Source organism: Bubalus kerabau, chromosome 4 (assembly GCF_029407905.1).
Source record: "Bubalus kerabau isolate K-KA32 ecotype Philippines breed swamp buffalo chromosome 4, PCC_UOA_SB_1v2, whole genome shotgun sequence".
NCBI lineage: Eukaryota > Metazoa > Chordata > Mammalia > Artiodactyla > Bovidae > Bubalus > Bubalus kerabau.
The window spans coordinates 80,245,398-80,257,765 of NC_073627.1; the positions used below are offsets into that span (position 1 = coordinate 80,245,398).

Below are 12,368 nucleotides of genomic sequence, written 5' to 3' on the forward strand. Positions count from 1 at the left end.
CAGAGATCTGAATTTAGATAGTCAAGTTTCAAGCCCTGCCTGTACCAGTTGATCAGCTGTGTGACCATGGCAAGTTTACTCAACCTGTGACTGTTTTCTTGTCTATAAAATGAAGATAATATTTAATAGGTTTGCTGCAGTGAATCAACAAATTTAGTTATCTTAGAACAGTGCCTAATACATAAAAGATATTCAGTCAATTTGGGTTACAATTTGCATTAAACTGGGAACTTTTGAGTTATTCACAGGACTGGAATTTTTAAATCTTACTGATATGAATCTGAGATTATAAGCAGCTTCAACCTAAAGCAAATGATTTCAAGGATAGAAATAAGAAGTTGATCAAGAACGGCTCTCCAGGTCTTTCCTCCCTGTAACAGACATGATACTCTAGCCCAGAATAAAGAAATGAAGTCTGTATGGCTTCTGATAGAGTGGGCAGTGTTTACATTACACACCATCTTCATTTTATACCTGAGTTATCTAGCCTAGACCTGCTTTCCTGGTGGCTCAGAGGGTAAAGCGTCTGCCTGCAATGCAGGAGACCTGGGTCCGATCCCTGGGTCAGGAAGATACCCTGGAGAAGGCAATGGCAACCCACTCCAGTACTCTTGCCTGGAAAATCCCATGGACAAAGAAGCCTGGTAGACTACAGTCCATGGGATCGCAGAGTCGGACATGACTGAGCGACTTCACTTCACTTACCTGGAAATGATATTTTCCAGGGACCCATATCTCATAGACCTCAGTTCTATTCATACAGGTAATCCTTAGCCAGAGGCATCTCCCTAAAGACACTACAGTGAAAGACCTCTTCTTCCTAGCAAATAGTCTATTTCCCCAGAGGAGGTCCAATTGCCAAGGAGATTAAACTTCTTTCCTTCTGTTGTTTAAATAGCTCAGTTGGTAAAGAATCCGCCTGCAATCCAGGAGACCCTGGTTCAATTCCTGGGTCGGGAAGCTCCACTGGAGAAGGAATAGGTTACCCACTCCAGTATACTTGGGCTTCTCTTGTGGTTCAGCTGGCAAAGAATCCGTCTGCAATGTGGGAGACCTGGGTTCCATCCCTGGGTTGGGAAGATCCCCTGGAGGAGGGAAAGGCTACCCACTCCAGTATTCTGGCCTGGAGAATTCCATGGACTCTATAATGGGGTCACAAAGAGTTGGACAGGCCACAACTGAGTGACTTTCACTTTCAGCCCCAAAATTCATATTGTTGAATCCCCAACTCTCAGTGTGATGGTATTTGGAAATGGGGCACTCAAGAGGTAATTAGGGTTAGATCAGTTGTAAAGGTGGGAATTTCTTGGTGGGATTATTGACCTTTAAGAAGGAGAATATCTCACAGCCCCCTAGCCCCCGCCCAGCCCACATACACCTTTCTTCACTACTCACAGAGGAATACCCACAGGAGAACACAAAGAGAAGGTGGCTGTCTAAGAGTTAGAAAGAGAGCTTTCAGCAGGAACTGAATCAGCAGGCACATTGATCACACACTTCCCAGACTTCAGAACCATGAGAAATAAATTTCTGCTGTTTAAGCCACTCAGTCTGTGGTATTTTATTATAGCAATCTGGGCTGACTAAGACACTTCCCTTTGTTTCTTTCCCCCAAGGTCTCTCCCTGAGAATGAATGAATAAATATACCACAGGCCAGATTTTTGAACACTTTTTTCTCATCTTTTTTTAAACTATATATATTTTTTAATAATGAAGGGAAAGCATCTGTTATTTTCTTCTCATGCAATCCCTCAGAGCACTATTTTTTTCTCTTTTGATAGGTAAAAATTCCCCATGGTTCCAACAGTCAAAAGAATATGTGAAGTCTCAATTCGTTCCTTGACACCATCTGCTCATTTCTAACTACTTTTATTAATTTCTGGGGTTTTCTCATTGCACTTTGCTATTTTCACCTAAAAACATAGTGGAGATCTTTGCATATCAGTATAAAGAGAACTTTCTCATTCTATCCCATAGCATCTAGTCTCCTGTGGCATGGATATTTTTAAAAATGCTTTGTAATATGAGCCTCTGGAAATGACAGCTACATCTCTGTAGCATGTTCCAAGGCCACTCTGTGTTCAACGTTCTCTGTGTTCCTAGGCTCTTTTTAAGATTTTGAATTTGTGTAATAACAATGAACATGAGATCTATCCTCTGAACACAATTTTAGGTGAACTTACTCATCTTACATAAATGAAGCTATATAATAGCCTTCACTTAGTTTTTTTTTTTATCATAAGGATGTCAACATGGAAAAAAATGAAAAATTTTCTATAACCATAAATTTATAGTAGACTAACCCCTCTCCCTTCAAGGAAACTTACAACTCAGTATTTGGCATTTTCAATCAATCAGTGTTGATTAGATTACATACATGCTAAAGAATTTATGCTAAATTTGACACACTCTTATTTGGCATTAAATATATATAATTTCCTTAACCTTTCATTATTGAAAATGTGGTGCCTATTTGAATAAAGAGGAGTGGTTAATAGTGTAGGCTTCAGAGTTGGACAGATGTATATTCTAATCCCAACTCATCTGTGACAAAACAGCTTTGTGATCTCAGTTAAATCTGCATAAGCATCAATTTCCCTATACTTTCAGTATGTAGAATTTACATCAGCGGGTTATGGAGATAAGCTATTGAAAAAAAAGTGAATTAATCATAGCATGCAGTAGTTAATGAATGGTAACTCTCCTTATCACCACCATCATTATTATACACATCTATTCTGGAAGAGATTCTGTACCATATGTCAATGAACAGTAATGTAGATGGTACCATCCTTGTTCTCAGAGCTCATAGTGCAGTGGGAGAGGCAATACCAGTAAGCAAAGAATAACTTTAATCAGTAACACAATAGACCACTAGACAAAATGCTATCTATCTCCAGGGAAGAAAAAAAAAATGTTCTAGAAAATACATTTTATACAGCAATCATCTTGAAAAGATAAAAGATTCAAGAAAGTCTGCACTGGAAGAGATAGCATACTTATCAACTTCAATTTTCACCTGTCAAAGAATTTAGAGAAATAAACAACATTAAAACAATGCAGTTGTAATTTTAACACAGAGACGGGTGAATTTAGAAGTCTTTTGGATCTGACAGTACTTTTGAATCTCAATAATTCCTTCTAGATAATGCAAACAGATAGGAGGATATAGGAATGGAATGAATCCTTGGACCTTGAGATTTACCCCTCTTGTTTTCCCTAAAGAAGCAAAGCGTGAAGTGGGAGGGAAAACACTGTACAATAAATAACAAATCTAAGTTTTGTTTTGCAACAATCAAAAATCATTGAAGAAACTGCATTTTGTCCCCAAGAGGAGTGAGAAGTGAATGCTTTTTGAAGAGGGTCCATAAATCCATAGGCTTTTTTTTTTTTTTTAACTTTGTTGAAGGGATAAAATGTCAAGAATATTATACCACTGATTACCACTGTTAACCTACATGCCTTGTAAGTAAAATATTCAAGATAAATGAAAAAGAATCCTCTGTGGCTGGCACAAGACTTTACACAACATTTCCGCAGACCTGCAAGACACCTTCCAGGTTTTAATGTATAAATGACCTAGGCTTATTTTAAAGAGAGCCATTAGTAGCAGAGAACTGCTTGTGGGTCCACAGTAACCAGAAAAGGAATTTCAAGCCCAAATCTTTTTGGACAGGAGTCAGCTCTGATTTCTGAATTTTCTTTCCCTCAGTGAGTCTCTTGATTACAGTTCTATAGTCCTTGCCTAATAGTCTGCCACAATATTTTGTTATTAATCTAGAGGCTTATGCCATCAGAAATTACGTTAGATGAGAACTTTGGTTGGAAATAGTTCATTATAATTCTTATTGCCACTTTATTAATTAGGAATAAGAATCACAACTCGAAGAAGCATTTAACTTTGTGGCAAGCAGAGAATGTATAGATTTATACCAGAAGAATGGGAACATTCTCTACCTGAAACTGTACAAAGTCAGTCTCCAAGACACATCCAACCAACGAAGTGGGTTTAACTGCAAACTAGTAACACAGAAATGAAATGCCTCTTTATCCTTTAGCATCTCACCACCAAATTCATTATTCAGATCTCCTCCAAGCAGGCTCCGCTTAGCTTCAAACTCTGCTTTAACTGCATCAGAAGAAGGTAAGCCAGGGCGTCAAACCCGTGCACTCTGACTCCCTAGGCGCGGGACTCTTGAGTATCTCTGCGCACAAGTGCTATTTAGCAGGACGGTGTCGCGGTCCTCTGGCTCCAACCGGCAGCCTTCATCCATCCATTACTCCCTAAAATCGACCGTTCCTCTTGGCTTACTACAGCGTGGACTCAAACCGAATTCAAAGCCGGTTCATCCCAGAAATACAGATGGGCGCCCAGAAGCTATTGGTCCGCAGATACCGGGCGCGGCGATGCTCATCTTTGAAAGCTCTGTATCGATTTCTGAGCTGTGAGTAGCACTGCTAGAGCTCCTATCTACACAAGTTTCATCTTTGCACCGAATCATCCTTTTGTTCCACTTTCGAGCCTTGGCAAATCCAAGTTCAGCGTTTAAGTACTGTCTTCCAGGCAAATTCTATCGCCTTTAAACTTGAAGCGGACTCTCAGAGCCAGTCAAGACCCCCTGGTTCCAAGAGCTACTTGGATGGAGACCTTGGCGGAGCGTCGCTTCCAACGCGGGAGCAAAGGAAGCTCACGCTTTCCCCACCCGGCGCAACTTCGCGTTTTCCACCAGCAGGTCCTAAGGTGCAGAGATTCGCGAATCCCAGGAGTGAAAACACCTGCAGCGATGTTCAGCCTGGTCAGTACTTGGGAAGGCAGAGTGATGCTCTGCAGGTGTGGCGACCTTAGAGTGCACGAAGGCGAACCTGGGTTTAAAAAAAAAAAAAAAAAAGGAAAAGTTTACTTTCGGTGAGCAATTCCAACAGCTCAGTCCGGGTAAGACAAACTCGCGCGGGGAGGCTCCTTTCTGTGGAACTGTGAAAGAGACAACCAGGGGCGCTTCTGACAGCGATGTCTCTCCAGCGTGGGGTTCCCGGGTTGCGTGCAACCAAGGATCCCTCCAGGCTGTTTTGGGAAGAAAAAGATGGTGGGACAGGGGCTAGCCGGAGACCTGGAGAGCAACTCCTGTTACCAAACCTTGGAAATGGCTGCTAAAGGGGCTGGGTCTCCAGACTCCTAATCCCTCCCCTTTCTCCAGTTGAGCCTTTCACCTGCTACCGTCCAGTTTACAATATAAGCGTAGAACCTAAATTAGCCTAGTTTCAAAAGCTAGGCCTCACAAATCCCTACGAAGCTCCTTCCAAAAAGATCTATGCGAGCTTCAGGAGTTCATAGGGGAAATGCTACGTGAGGGAGTGGACAGGTAAGGGGGAGATGAGAAACGATTATGTCCAGGAAACGATGTCTCGGCTCCTCTATTCGAAGGACCTCGGGGAGCCTCTTGGCTTCCTTGCAAGCAGCAGCTGCCACTTTGCCCCACATTTGAAGGGTCTTAGATGGCCCTGGAGGGTGGAGATACGGACGTGGTTAATCTTTAGTCCGGCCACCTAGAACAGGGTACTGAGACAGTAACTCGCCTCATGAAAAGAACCAGGCAGCCAAGATGCCAGAGAGGGCAGGAGCCTGGGAGGTGGCCGCAAGGATTTGAGGGTTTACAGGGAGGAACTGCCTGCCTGCAGTAATCTCTTAAATAGTGGACAGTGATTGACTCTTCACATCATTTGGATCCTTGGAACACCTGCCCCATTTTGCATCTCTCGACTTCTCTCTCCCTGGTGGCCTGGGGCCGCGGGCTCGGGGCCGGGCGTGCGTCTGTGGCTGTGCGCGCGCGCGAGTGTCTGTGCGTGTGTGCCCGTGTGTGTGTGCGCCTGTGTGTGCGCGCATCCTCCGCGCCAAGCCCGGGCGCCTGGACCCAGCCGCCGGCCGCCTGCCTGGTGTCCCTCCTGCTCGCCGCCTCCTCACCTGGTACTCGCTGCCTGCCGCCCGCCCAGCCCAGCACGGCCGCCGCCGCCTCCCCTGAAAGTTTCTTCAGAGCTGACACCTTTGCGGAGGGCTGCCTGCAGAAATGGGTTTCTGAAGCTGTGCCTTGGAGTGGCTCTTCTTACAGCACCCTCCACCGAATCCCCACCTAATCCGAGCAGAGATTCGCTTTTCTAATTTAAGGGGAGAAAGGTGGCGATGGAGGGGGTGGTGTCACCCTGAGAAAGAGAGAGGAGGGGTCACACCTGTGAATATCTGTTTCATTCCTGCCTTGATGCGGGGAACTGACTGATGGGCCTGTCGGGTTAAAGAAGAAAATTAAATAGAAAGCCAAGTTGACCGAGGAGAGGCTGGGAGGCTTCCGGAGGTTGGGAAGGTTGTCCCCCTCTCCGTCTCCACAAGCGGGAAGATTTGGCGGTGCCTGTCGCGCGAGGGCTTTTAAACCGCCACCCCTACTCCTGATCCCTCTAGAAGGGGAAACCGGCTCAGCCGAGGCGGAGGAGTCAAGGAAAACCCTCTGGACTTGTGTGCGTCGTATCCTTGGCTTTGGATTTTAATGATAGAGAATTAACCGCGTCTCAAGCAAGGTAAGAGGCTGCAAAACCGCTGTCTGAATTGCTAGGAAGAAGAAAAACTTAAAATGCACGTTGGGACTGGGATGGGGAGGGTCAGGCCAAGTTGCGCTCGTCTCTGCCGACGTCGCCACGCGGTTGCACTAGCCGAACTAATGGCTCGGGGCCGGAAAGTCAGGGAGTTGCCGCCGGTGCCGCTGGCGCCCAGGTGGGAGGCAACCAGGCGAAGGCAGCCTGTCCTGACCTTACACTCTGTGGAATCCACTGGAAATAGGCATAGCGCAAGGTTGTCTGTCCAGGCTGATTTACAGCGTGGATGTGTGTGTGTTTCCGGAGAGTTCCCCCTCTCCCCACCCCCGGCCCATTGGTAACGCTGACCCACCCGCTCGTTGCCATAGCGCGCCGTGGGCACTGGAGAACGCCGCTAGGACGTTCGGTGGCAGGTGAGCCCGGCGCAGGTGGGCAGGTGCGTGCGGCGGCAGCATCCGGCGAGCGGATTGAGGCCGGGGGCGCGCGAAGCTCCCGCTGCCGCCTGGCTGGCTTCTCGGCAGCCGGCGTCGGAGCCCGGGCGCTGCGGGGCTGCTGCGGTTCCCTTCGCCTCCGCTAGAGGCTCCCAGCGGGCGCCGCGGCGCGGGTGGGTGTGGGGGCGCCGGGAGGCGGAGGGGCGAACGCGGGGAGCGAGCGTGCCCGCGGGGTGGCGGAGCGGGCGCTGCAGGGGGAGGCGAGGCGAGCCGGGCCGGGGCGGTGGGACGGGAGCCGGAGTCCCGGAGCGACTCCCGGCTGCGCGCAGAGCTGCGGGGACGCGGGTCCGAATCTGGGCTGTGCTCCGGAAGGCTGTGCCCGAGCCGGAGCCACTTCGGGGAGGGAGGCGATCCTGGCTCCGCGCCCTAAGGGCAGTCCCGGGAGGTAAGTCCTTCTCCACTCTCCTTTCGCGCCTCCTGGGTTCTCTTTCAATTCTCAGCCGGATACCCAAGATGGGAGCGAGTGGAGGATGCGGGTCTGTGCGGTCTGTATCTAAAGGTGCCTTTGAGTCTTCCTCCGTGGAGCCCCGTGGGAGGTATTTTAGAACTAATTCTTAATTTTTCCGGCCTCCCCTAAATGTTTGGCTGCTTTAAGGGAAGTTTCCTGACGAGATGGCCAGGTGGCTGGTCTGTGGATCAAGCTGCTCCAGGGTGAGCAAGGGGACCCGCGGTGCTCCCCTGAGCCGCAGTGGACGGGAGTGCGCGCCTCGAGGGGTGGGGTGTGGTGGAAAAGGGAGTACCACACCCTCTTCTTTTCCTCCCCTTTTCTTTGCACCTGATGATGAAGTCTCACCATCTAGCATTTAACTGATTTTCTTTTCCTAAGAGATTGGCTCTGAGAACGGAGCAAAGCTGCTGATAGACGAGAGAGAGAGAGAGAGAGAGAGAGAGAGAGAGAGATAAAGGTGAGGAAGTCAGGGCGAGAACATCAGGAGCGGAAGAAGGGTGAAGTTAAGCTTGTGTGCCTGAGGTGGGTTGGGGGTGGGGGCGGTGCTGGGAAATGGCCTTGAAGTTCAGATGATTTAATGAAGTCTGATTCATTTCACATTTCACACTGTCTTTGACAAAATCCTTGCTTAAGCCACTAACAGAAATCGCTTCTACTAGCTACTGCCTTGGGCACGGTGGGTGCTGAATATGTGTGATGATTGTGCTTAAGCTTAAAAAAAAAAAAAAAGTGAGTAGTGTGATTGTGTGCGCTTGGCGTGATTACACCATGTCTGTCAGGCGGCTGGCAACGTATGTATTTTTCAGTGTGCTGTTTTGTATTCGTGCATACCATACGTGGTCATTTTACACTCAGCAGTGCAATTTCAGAGTCCTTTAAAGGTGGCTTTTAACAAACCCGACTTGTGATATTAACCCTCTTGCAGAATAATCCTCAAGGAAGACAAAAAAAAAAAAAAAAAAAGGGAGGGTGTGGAATATTCTGGGAATACTAAATAAAAGCAGAGGTCCAGCATTTATAAATACTGGGCCACATACTGGAAGAGTGAACATTTATTTTTTTTTTTTCAAAAATGAGAAGCAGTGGTTGAAAGGAGGAGAATATTCTTCAGTGTACTATCATCCCATCACCCAGGAGTGTGGATTACTTACCATATAGTGAACGTGTGAAGCAGGAAAAATGAAGCCCTTTCTGCTGGAAGTGTTTTCGTGAGATACAGTCAGGTATTTTAAGAATTGGAATGGGATGGGTTGCCTATTGATGATAACTGAAGTAGTTCGGTTACCACTTAAGTGTAAGGCATCTATTATTTTTTATTAAGGTAACTATGTAAGTTAATATTATATAATAAGTGTAATTGAAGTGGAACAGACCAATGTATTCATGTTTTTCATTCCAGAATAACACGTAGCATGATCTCAGGGAAGATTTATTTAAACTTTGTCATTCATGTATTACATGGATGGAGCTCTGTGTCGAAGGCAAGAATGAATGTCTTGCTGAAATCTCGAAAAACGATGGTTTATGTTCTTAAGATAATACTCTGTTAGAAATTTTATTATGTGACAGAATAGTAGTTACTCATCTAAATGCAGTTATCTGCATGTTTAGACACAGGTTATGTATTTGTTGAATTGAGTTAATGAAGACAAATACATAATAAGGGCTCAGTTTTCTTTATGAAAGAAGCTGAAACCAGAGGAAGACCTGGTAGCATTAGGAATCTGTGTATATGGTGCTCAAGAGACACTGTATTTCTTGACAATGAATTGAATCAAAGTAGTGAGGCTGGTTTGTAACCTCAAATTCAGTTATAGAACTCCATCTCTAAAGATTTTTCTCTGTCTCATAAATGTGATTTTAAAAGAGTTAGAACATTGACGTGTTCCTGGAATGCTGTGGACCTCAGAATTGTTTGAGTCCTCTGAAACTTCATGTCAAGAATAAGAAGTGATAGGCTGTTGTCACAAATTAATTGGCTTGATGCTTCAATTAAAAACTGATTATTATCTGGCTCTGGTTGTCATTATGGTTGATTTCATTTGGTCTCCAGATATTCTCTGAAAGGACTCTAGGTGGAAATGTTTTCCTGTCGTACAAGGATAGGAGGTCACTGTATGCAAAAGGTTTGTCAGTTTATAATTCTCCAGTTTAGTTGCATTTTTTATAAGGCAGGAGCCTAGATTGAAAAAAAAATGTTTTTGGGATTTTCGTAATTTTCATAAATATTTCCCCATTTGTCATAGCCCTCAACTTTTGGTACTCCATTTATAATTTTGATGAGAGAATAACATCACCAGGCCCCTTTCTTTTATGGCTTGGGGGCTGTTTAGTTAAGACTATTTAATGATAAAAGATCACATTTCCTGAAAGAAAATCAATGGAGCTTAGAATATGTGTGATAAGGAAATGAAAGAATAAGAGGGACAGGTTACATAGTAGACAAAAGGTTTATTGATCTGCATGTACCTCCAATTTCTTCTTTTAGTAACCTTTTTGTTTAAAGAAAATAAAAACATTTTTTGCTAGTATTCCCTCCCTCCTTCCCTCCCTCTGCCTTCCTTTTTCCCTCCCTCTCCCTCCTTCCTTACTTGCTTTCATTATTTCATTTTCTCTCTCCTTTGGTTAAAATATTTGCTTCTGAAAAAAATCCATACCGATTTATAGTTATTTTACAGTTATTGGTTCATACTTTTTGTGTAAGTCGGAGGTAGTTTTAAAATACTGATTGTTCCATTATTTAAATTTTTTCATGGAAGAAAACCATGAACTGTGGGGTTGATTCTTTTGGGAGTACAGATCATCAGTTGATTATTATCTCTTATGTCTGTTTGTCTCTTGGGTCTGGTTGCAACTCCACTGATTCTGTTTCTGGGAAATGTACAAGCTTGGAGAGTAGTTACTTGGGATGGATGTACTGTCTTGAAATATGGTGCATTTTTGCTTTGAGTGCCTTATTTCCATGTGCTTATTGCCCAGTGTAATCAAGACTGAAATATTCTCAGTAAGCAAATAGTTGAGCCACACTTGTAAACCTGCTCAGAAATTAGTAATCCAAACAGTAAAGTCCTATAGCACAAGGGTCTATATTCAGTATCCTGTCATAAATCATAATGGTAAAGAATATAAAAAATAATATATATATTTTAATATTCACCAATATATTTATGTTTAAATATATTTATGAATATTATGAATATACATTTATATGCATATATATTATTCAGTTCAGTTCCATTGCTCAGTTGTGCCCCACTCTTTGTGACCCCATGAACCGCAGTATGCCAGGCCTCCCTGTCAATCACCAACTGCCAGAGTCTACCCAAACCCGTGTCCATTGAGTCGGTGATGCCATCCAACCATTTAATCCTCTGTCGTCCCCTTCTCCTCCTGCCCTCAATCTTTCCCAGCATCAGGGTCTTTTCAAATGAGTCAGCTCTTTGCATCAGGTGGCCAGAGTACTGGAGCTTCCACTTCAACATTAGTCCTTCCAATGAACACCAAGGACTGATCTCCTTTAGGATGGACTGGTTGGATCTCCTTGCAGTCCAAGGGACTCTCAAGAGTCTTCTCCAACACCACAGTTCAAAAGCATCTGTTCTTCTGCCCTCAGCTTTCTTTATAGTACAACTCTCACATCCATACATGACCACTGGAAAAACCATAGCCTTGACTAGACGGACCTTTGTTGGCAAAGTAATGTCTCTGCTTTTTAATATGTTGCCTAGGTTGGTCATAACTTTTCTTCCAAGGAGTAAGTGTCTTTTAATTTCATGGCTGCAATCACCATCTGCAGTGATTTTGAAGCCCATAAAAATAAAGTCAGCCACTGTTTCCCCACCTATTTTCCATGGAGTAATGGGACCTGATGCCATGATCTTAGTTTTCTGAATGTTGAGCTTTAAGCCAACTCTTTCACTCTCCTCTTTTACTTTCATCAAGAGGCTCTTTAGTTCTTCTTCACTTTCTGCCATAAATGTGTAGTCATCTGCATGTCTGTGGTTATTGATATTTCTCCTGGCAATCTTTATTCCAGCTTGTGCTTCCTCCAGCCCAGCGTTTCACATGATGTACTCTGCCTATAATTTAATAAGCAGGGTGACAATATAGAGCCTTGACGTACTCCTTTTCCCATTTGGAACTAATCTGTTGTTCCATGTCCAATATAACTGAGTCACTTTGCTGTACAGGAGAAATTAATACATTGTAAATCAACTATACATAAAAAAAATAGTAATTCATTTTAGGAAGGCCTTAACTCCATCTAAGTCTTTAGTAAATGTAACTATTTTTATTTAAGTGTCACTCAGCGAATACCGGAGAAGACAATGGCACCCCACTCCAGTACTCTTGCCTGGAAAATCCCATGGATGGAGGAGCCTGGTAGGCTGCAGTCCATGGGGTCACTAAGAGTTGGACACGACTGAGCGATTTCACTTTAACTTTTCACTTTCATGCATTGAAGAAAGAAATGGCAACCCACTCCAGTGTTCTTGCCTGGAGAATTCTAGGGACGGGGGAGCCTGGTGGGCTGCCGTCTATGGGGTTGCACAGAGTCGGACACAACTGAAGTGACTTAGCAGTAGCAGCAGCAAATACAATTGCTAAATGGATTTGAAATGTCCTCAGAGAGAAAAATCTACTGTCTGACAATCTCCCAAGAGAAACTAACTTGAGTGCCAGCAGGAAGCATCGTCATTAAGTAGAAGTACAGGACTTGGAATCAGAAGACTTGAATTCTACTTCTGTCTCTTATGACTAATGTGTCACTTTTGAAAAGCTCTCTTATTTATCTAAGGCTCAGTGTTGAATTCAGTAAAGTGGGGAAATTTAATATCTACCTACTCTA

The 12,368-nt window shown here is 44.4% G+C and overlaps 2 long non-coding RNA genes across 9 annotated transcripts in view; one reads left to right on the top strand and one right to left on the bottom strand.

The window, feature by feature from the left end:
- Window positions 1-2,832: 2,832 nt before the first annotated feature.
- On the bottom strand, window positions 2,833-6,095 carry LOC129649882 (uncharacterized). Of its 2 annotated transcripts, none has more exons than XR_008713368.1 (2): window positions 5,961-6,095; window positions 2,833-4,864 (listed from the first exon to the last, which is right to left on the bottom strand). It is a non-coding gene; the product is annotated as an uncharacterized LOC129649882 (long non-coding RNA). The 2 variants fall into 2 exon arrangements; XR_008713369.1 differs by lacking the exon at window positions 5,961-6,095 and adding an exon at window positions 5,136-5,197.
- LOC129649879 (uncharacterized) overlaps window positions 5,191-12,368 on the top strand; it is a 430,734-nt gene continuing 423,556 nt past the window's right edge. For 5 of the 7 annotated variants that reach the window (XR_008713363.1, XR_008713359.1, XR_008713361.1 and 2 more), the window contains exon 1: window positions 5,530-6,565. This is a non-coding gene — a long non-coding RNA (uncharacterized LOC129649879). Of the gene's footprint in view, window positions 5,362-5,529; window positions 6,566-8,599; window positions 8,743-12,368 lie in introns of those variants that run through there. The other 2 variants (XR_008713362.1, XR_008713364.1) reach the window with 2 other exon arrangements.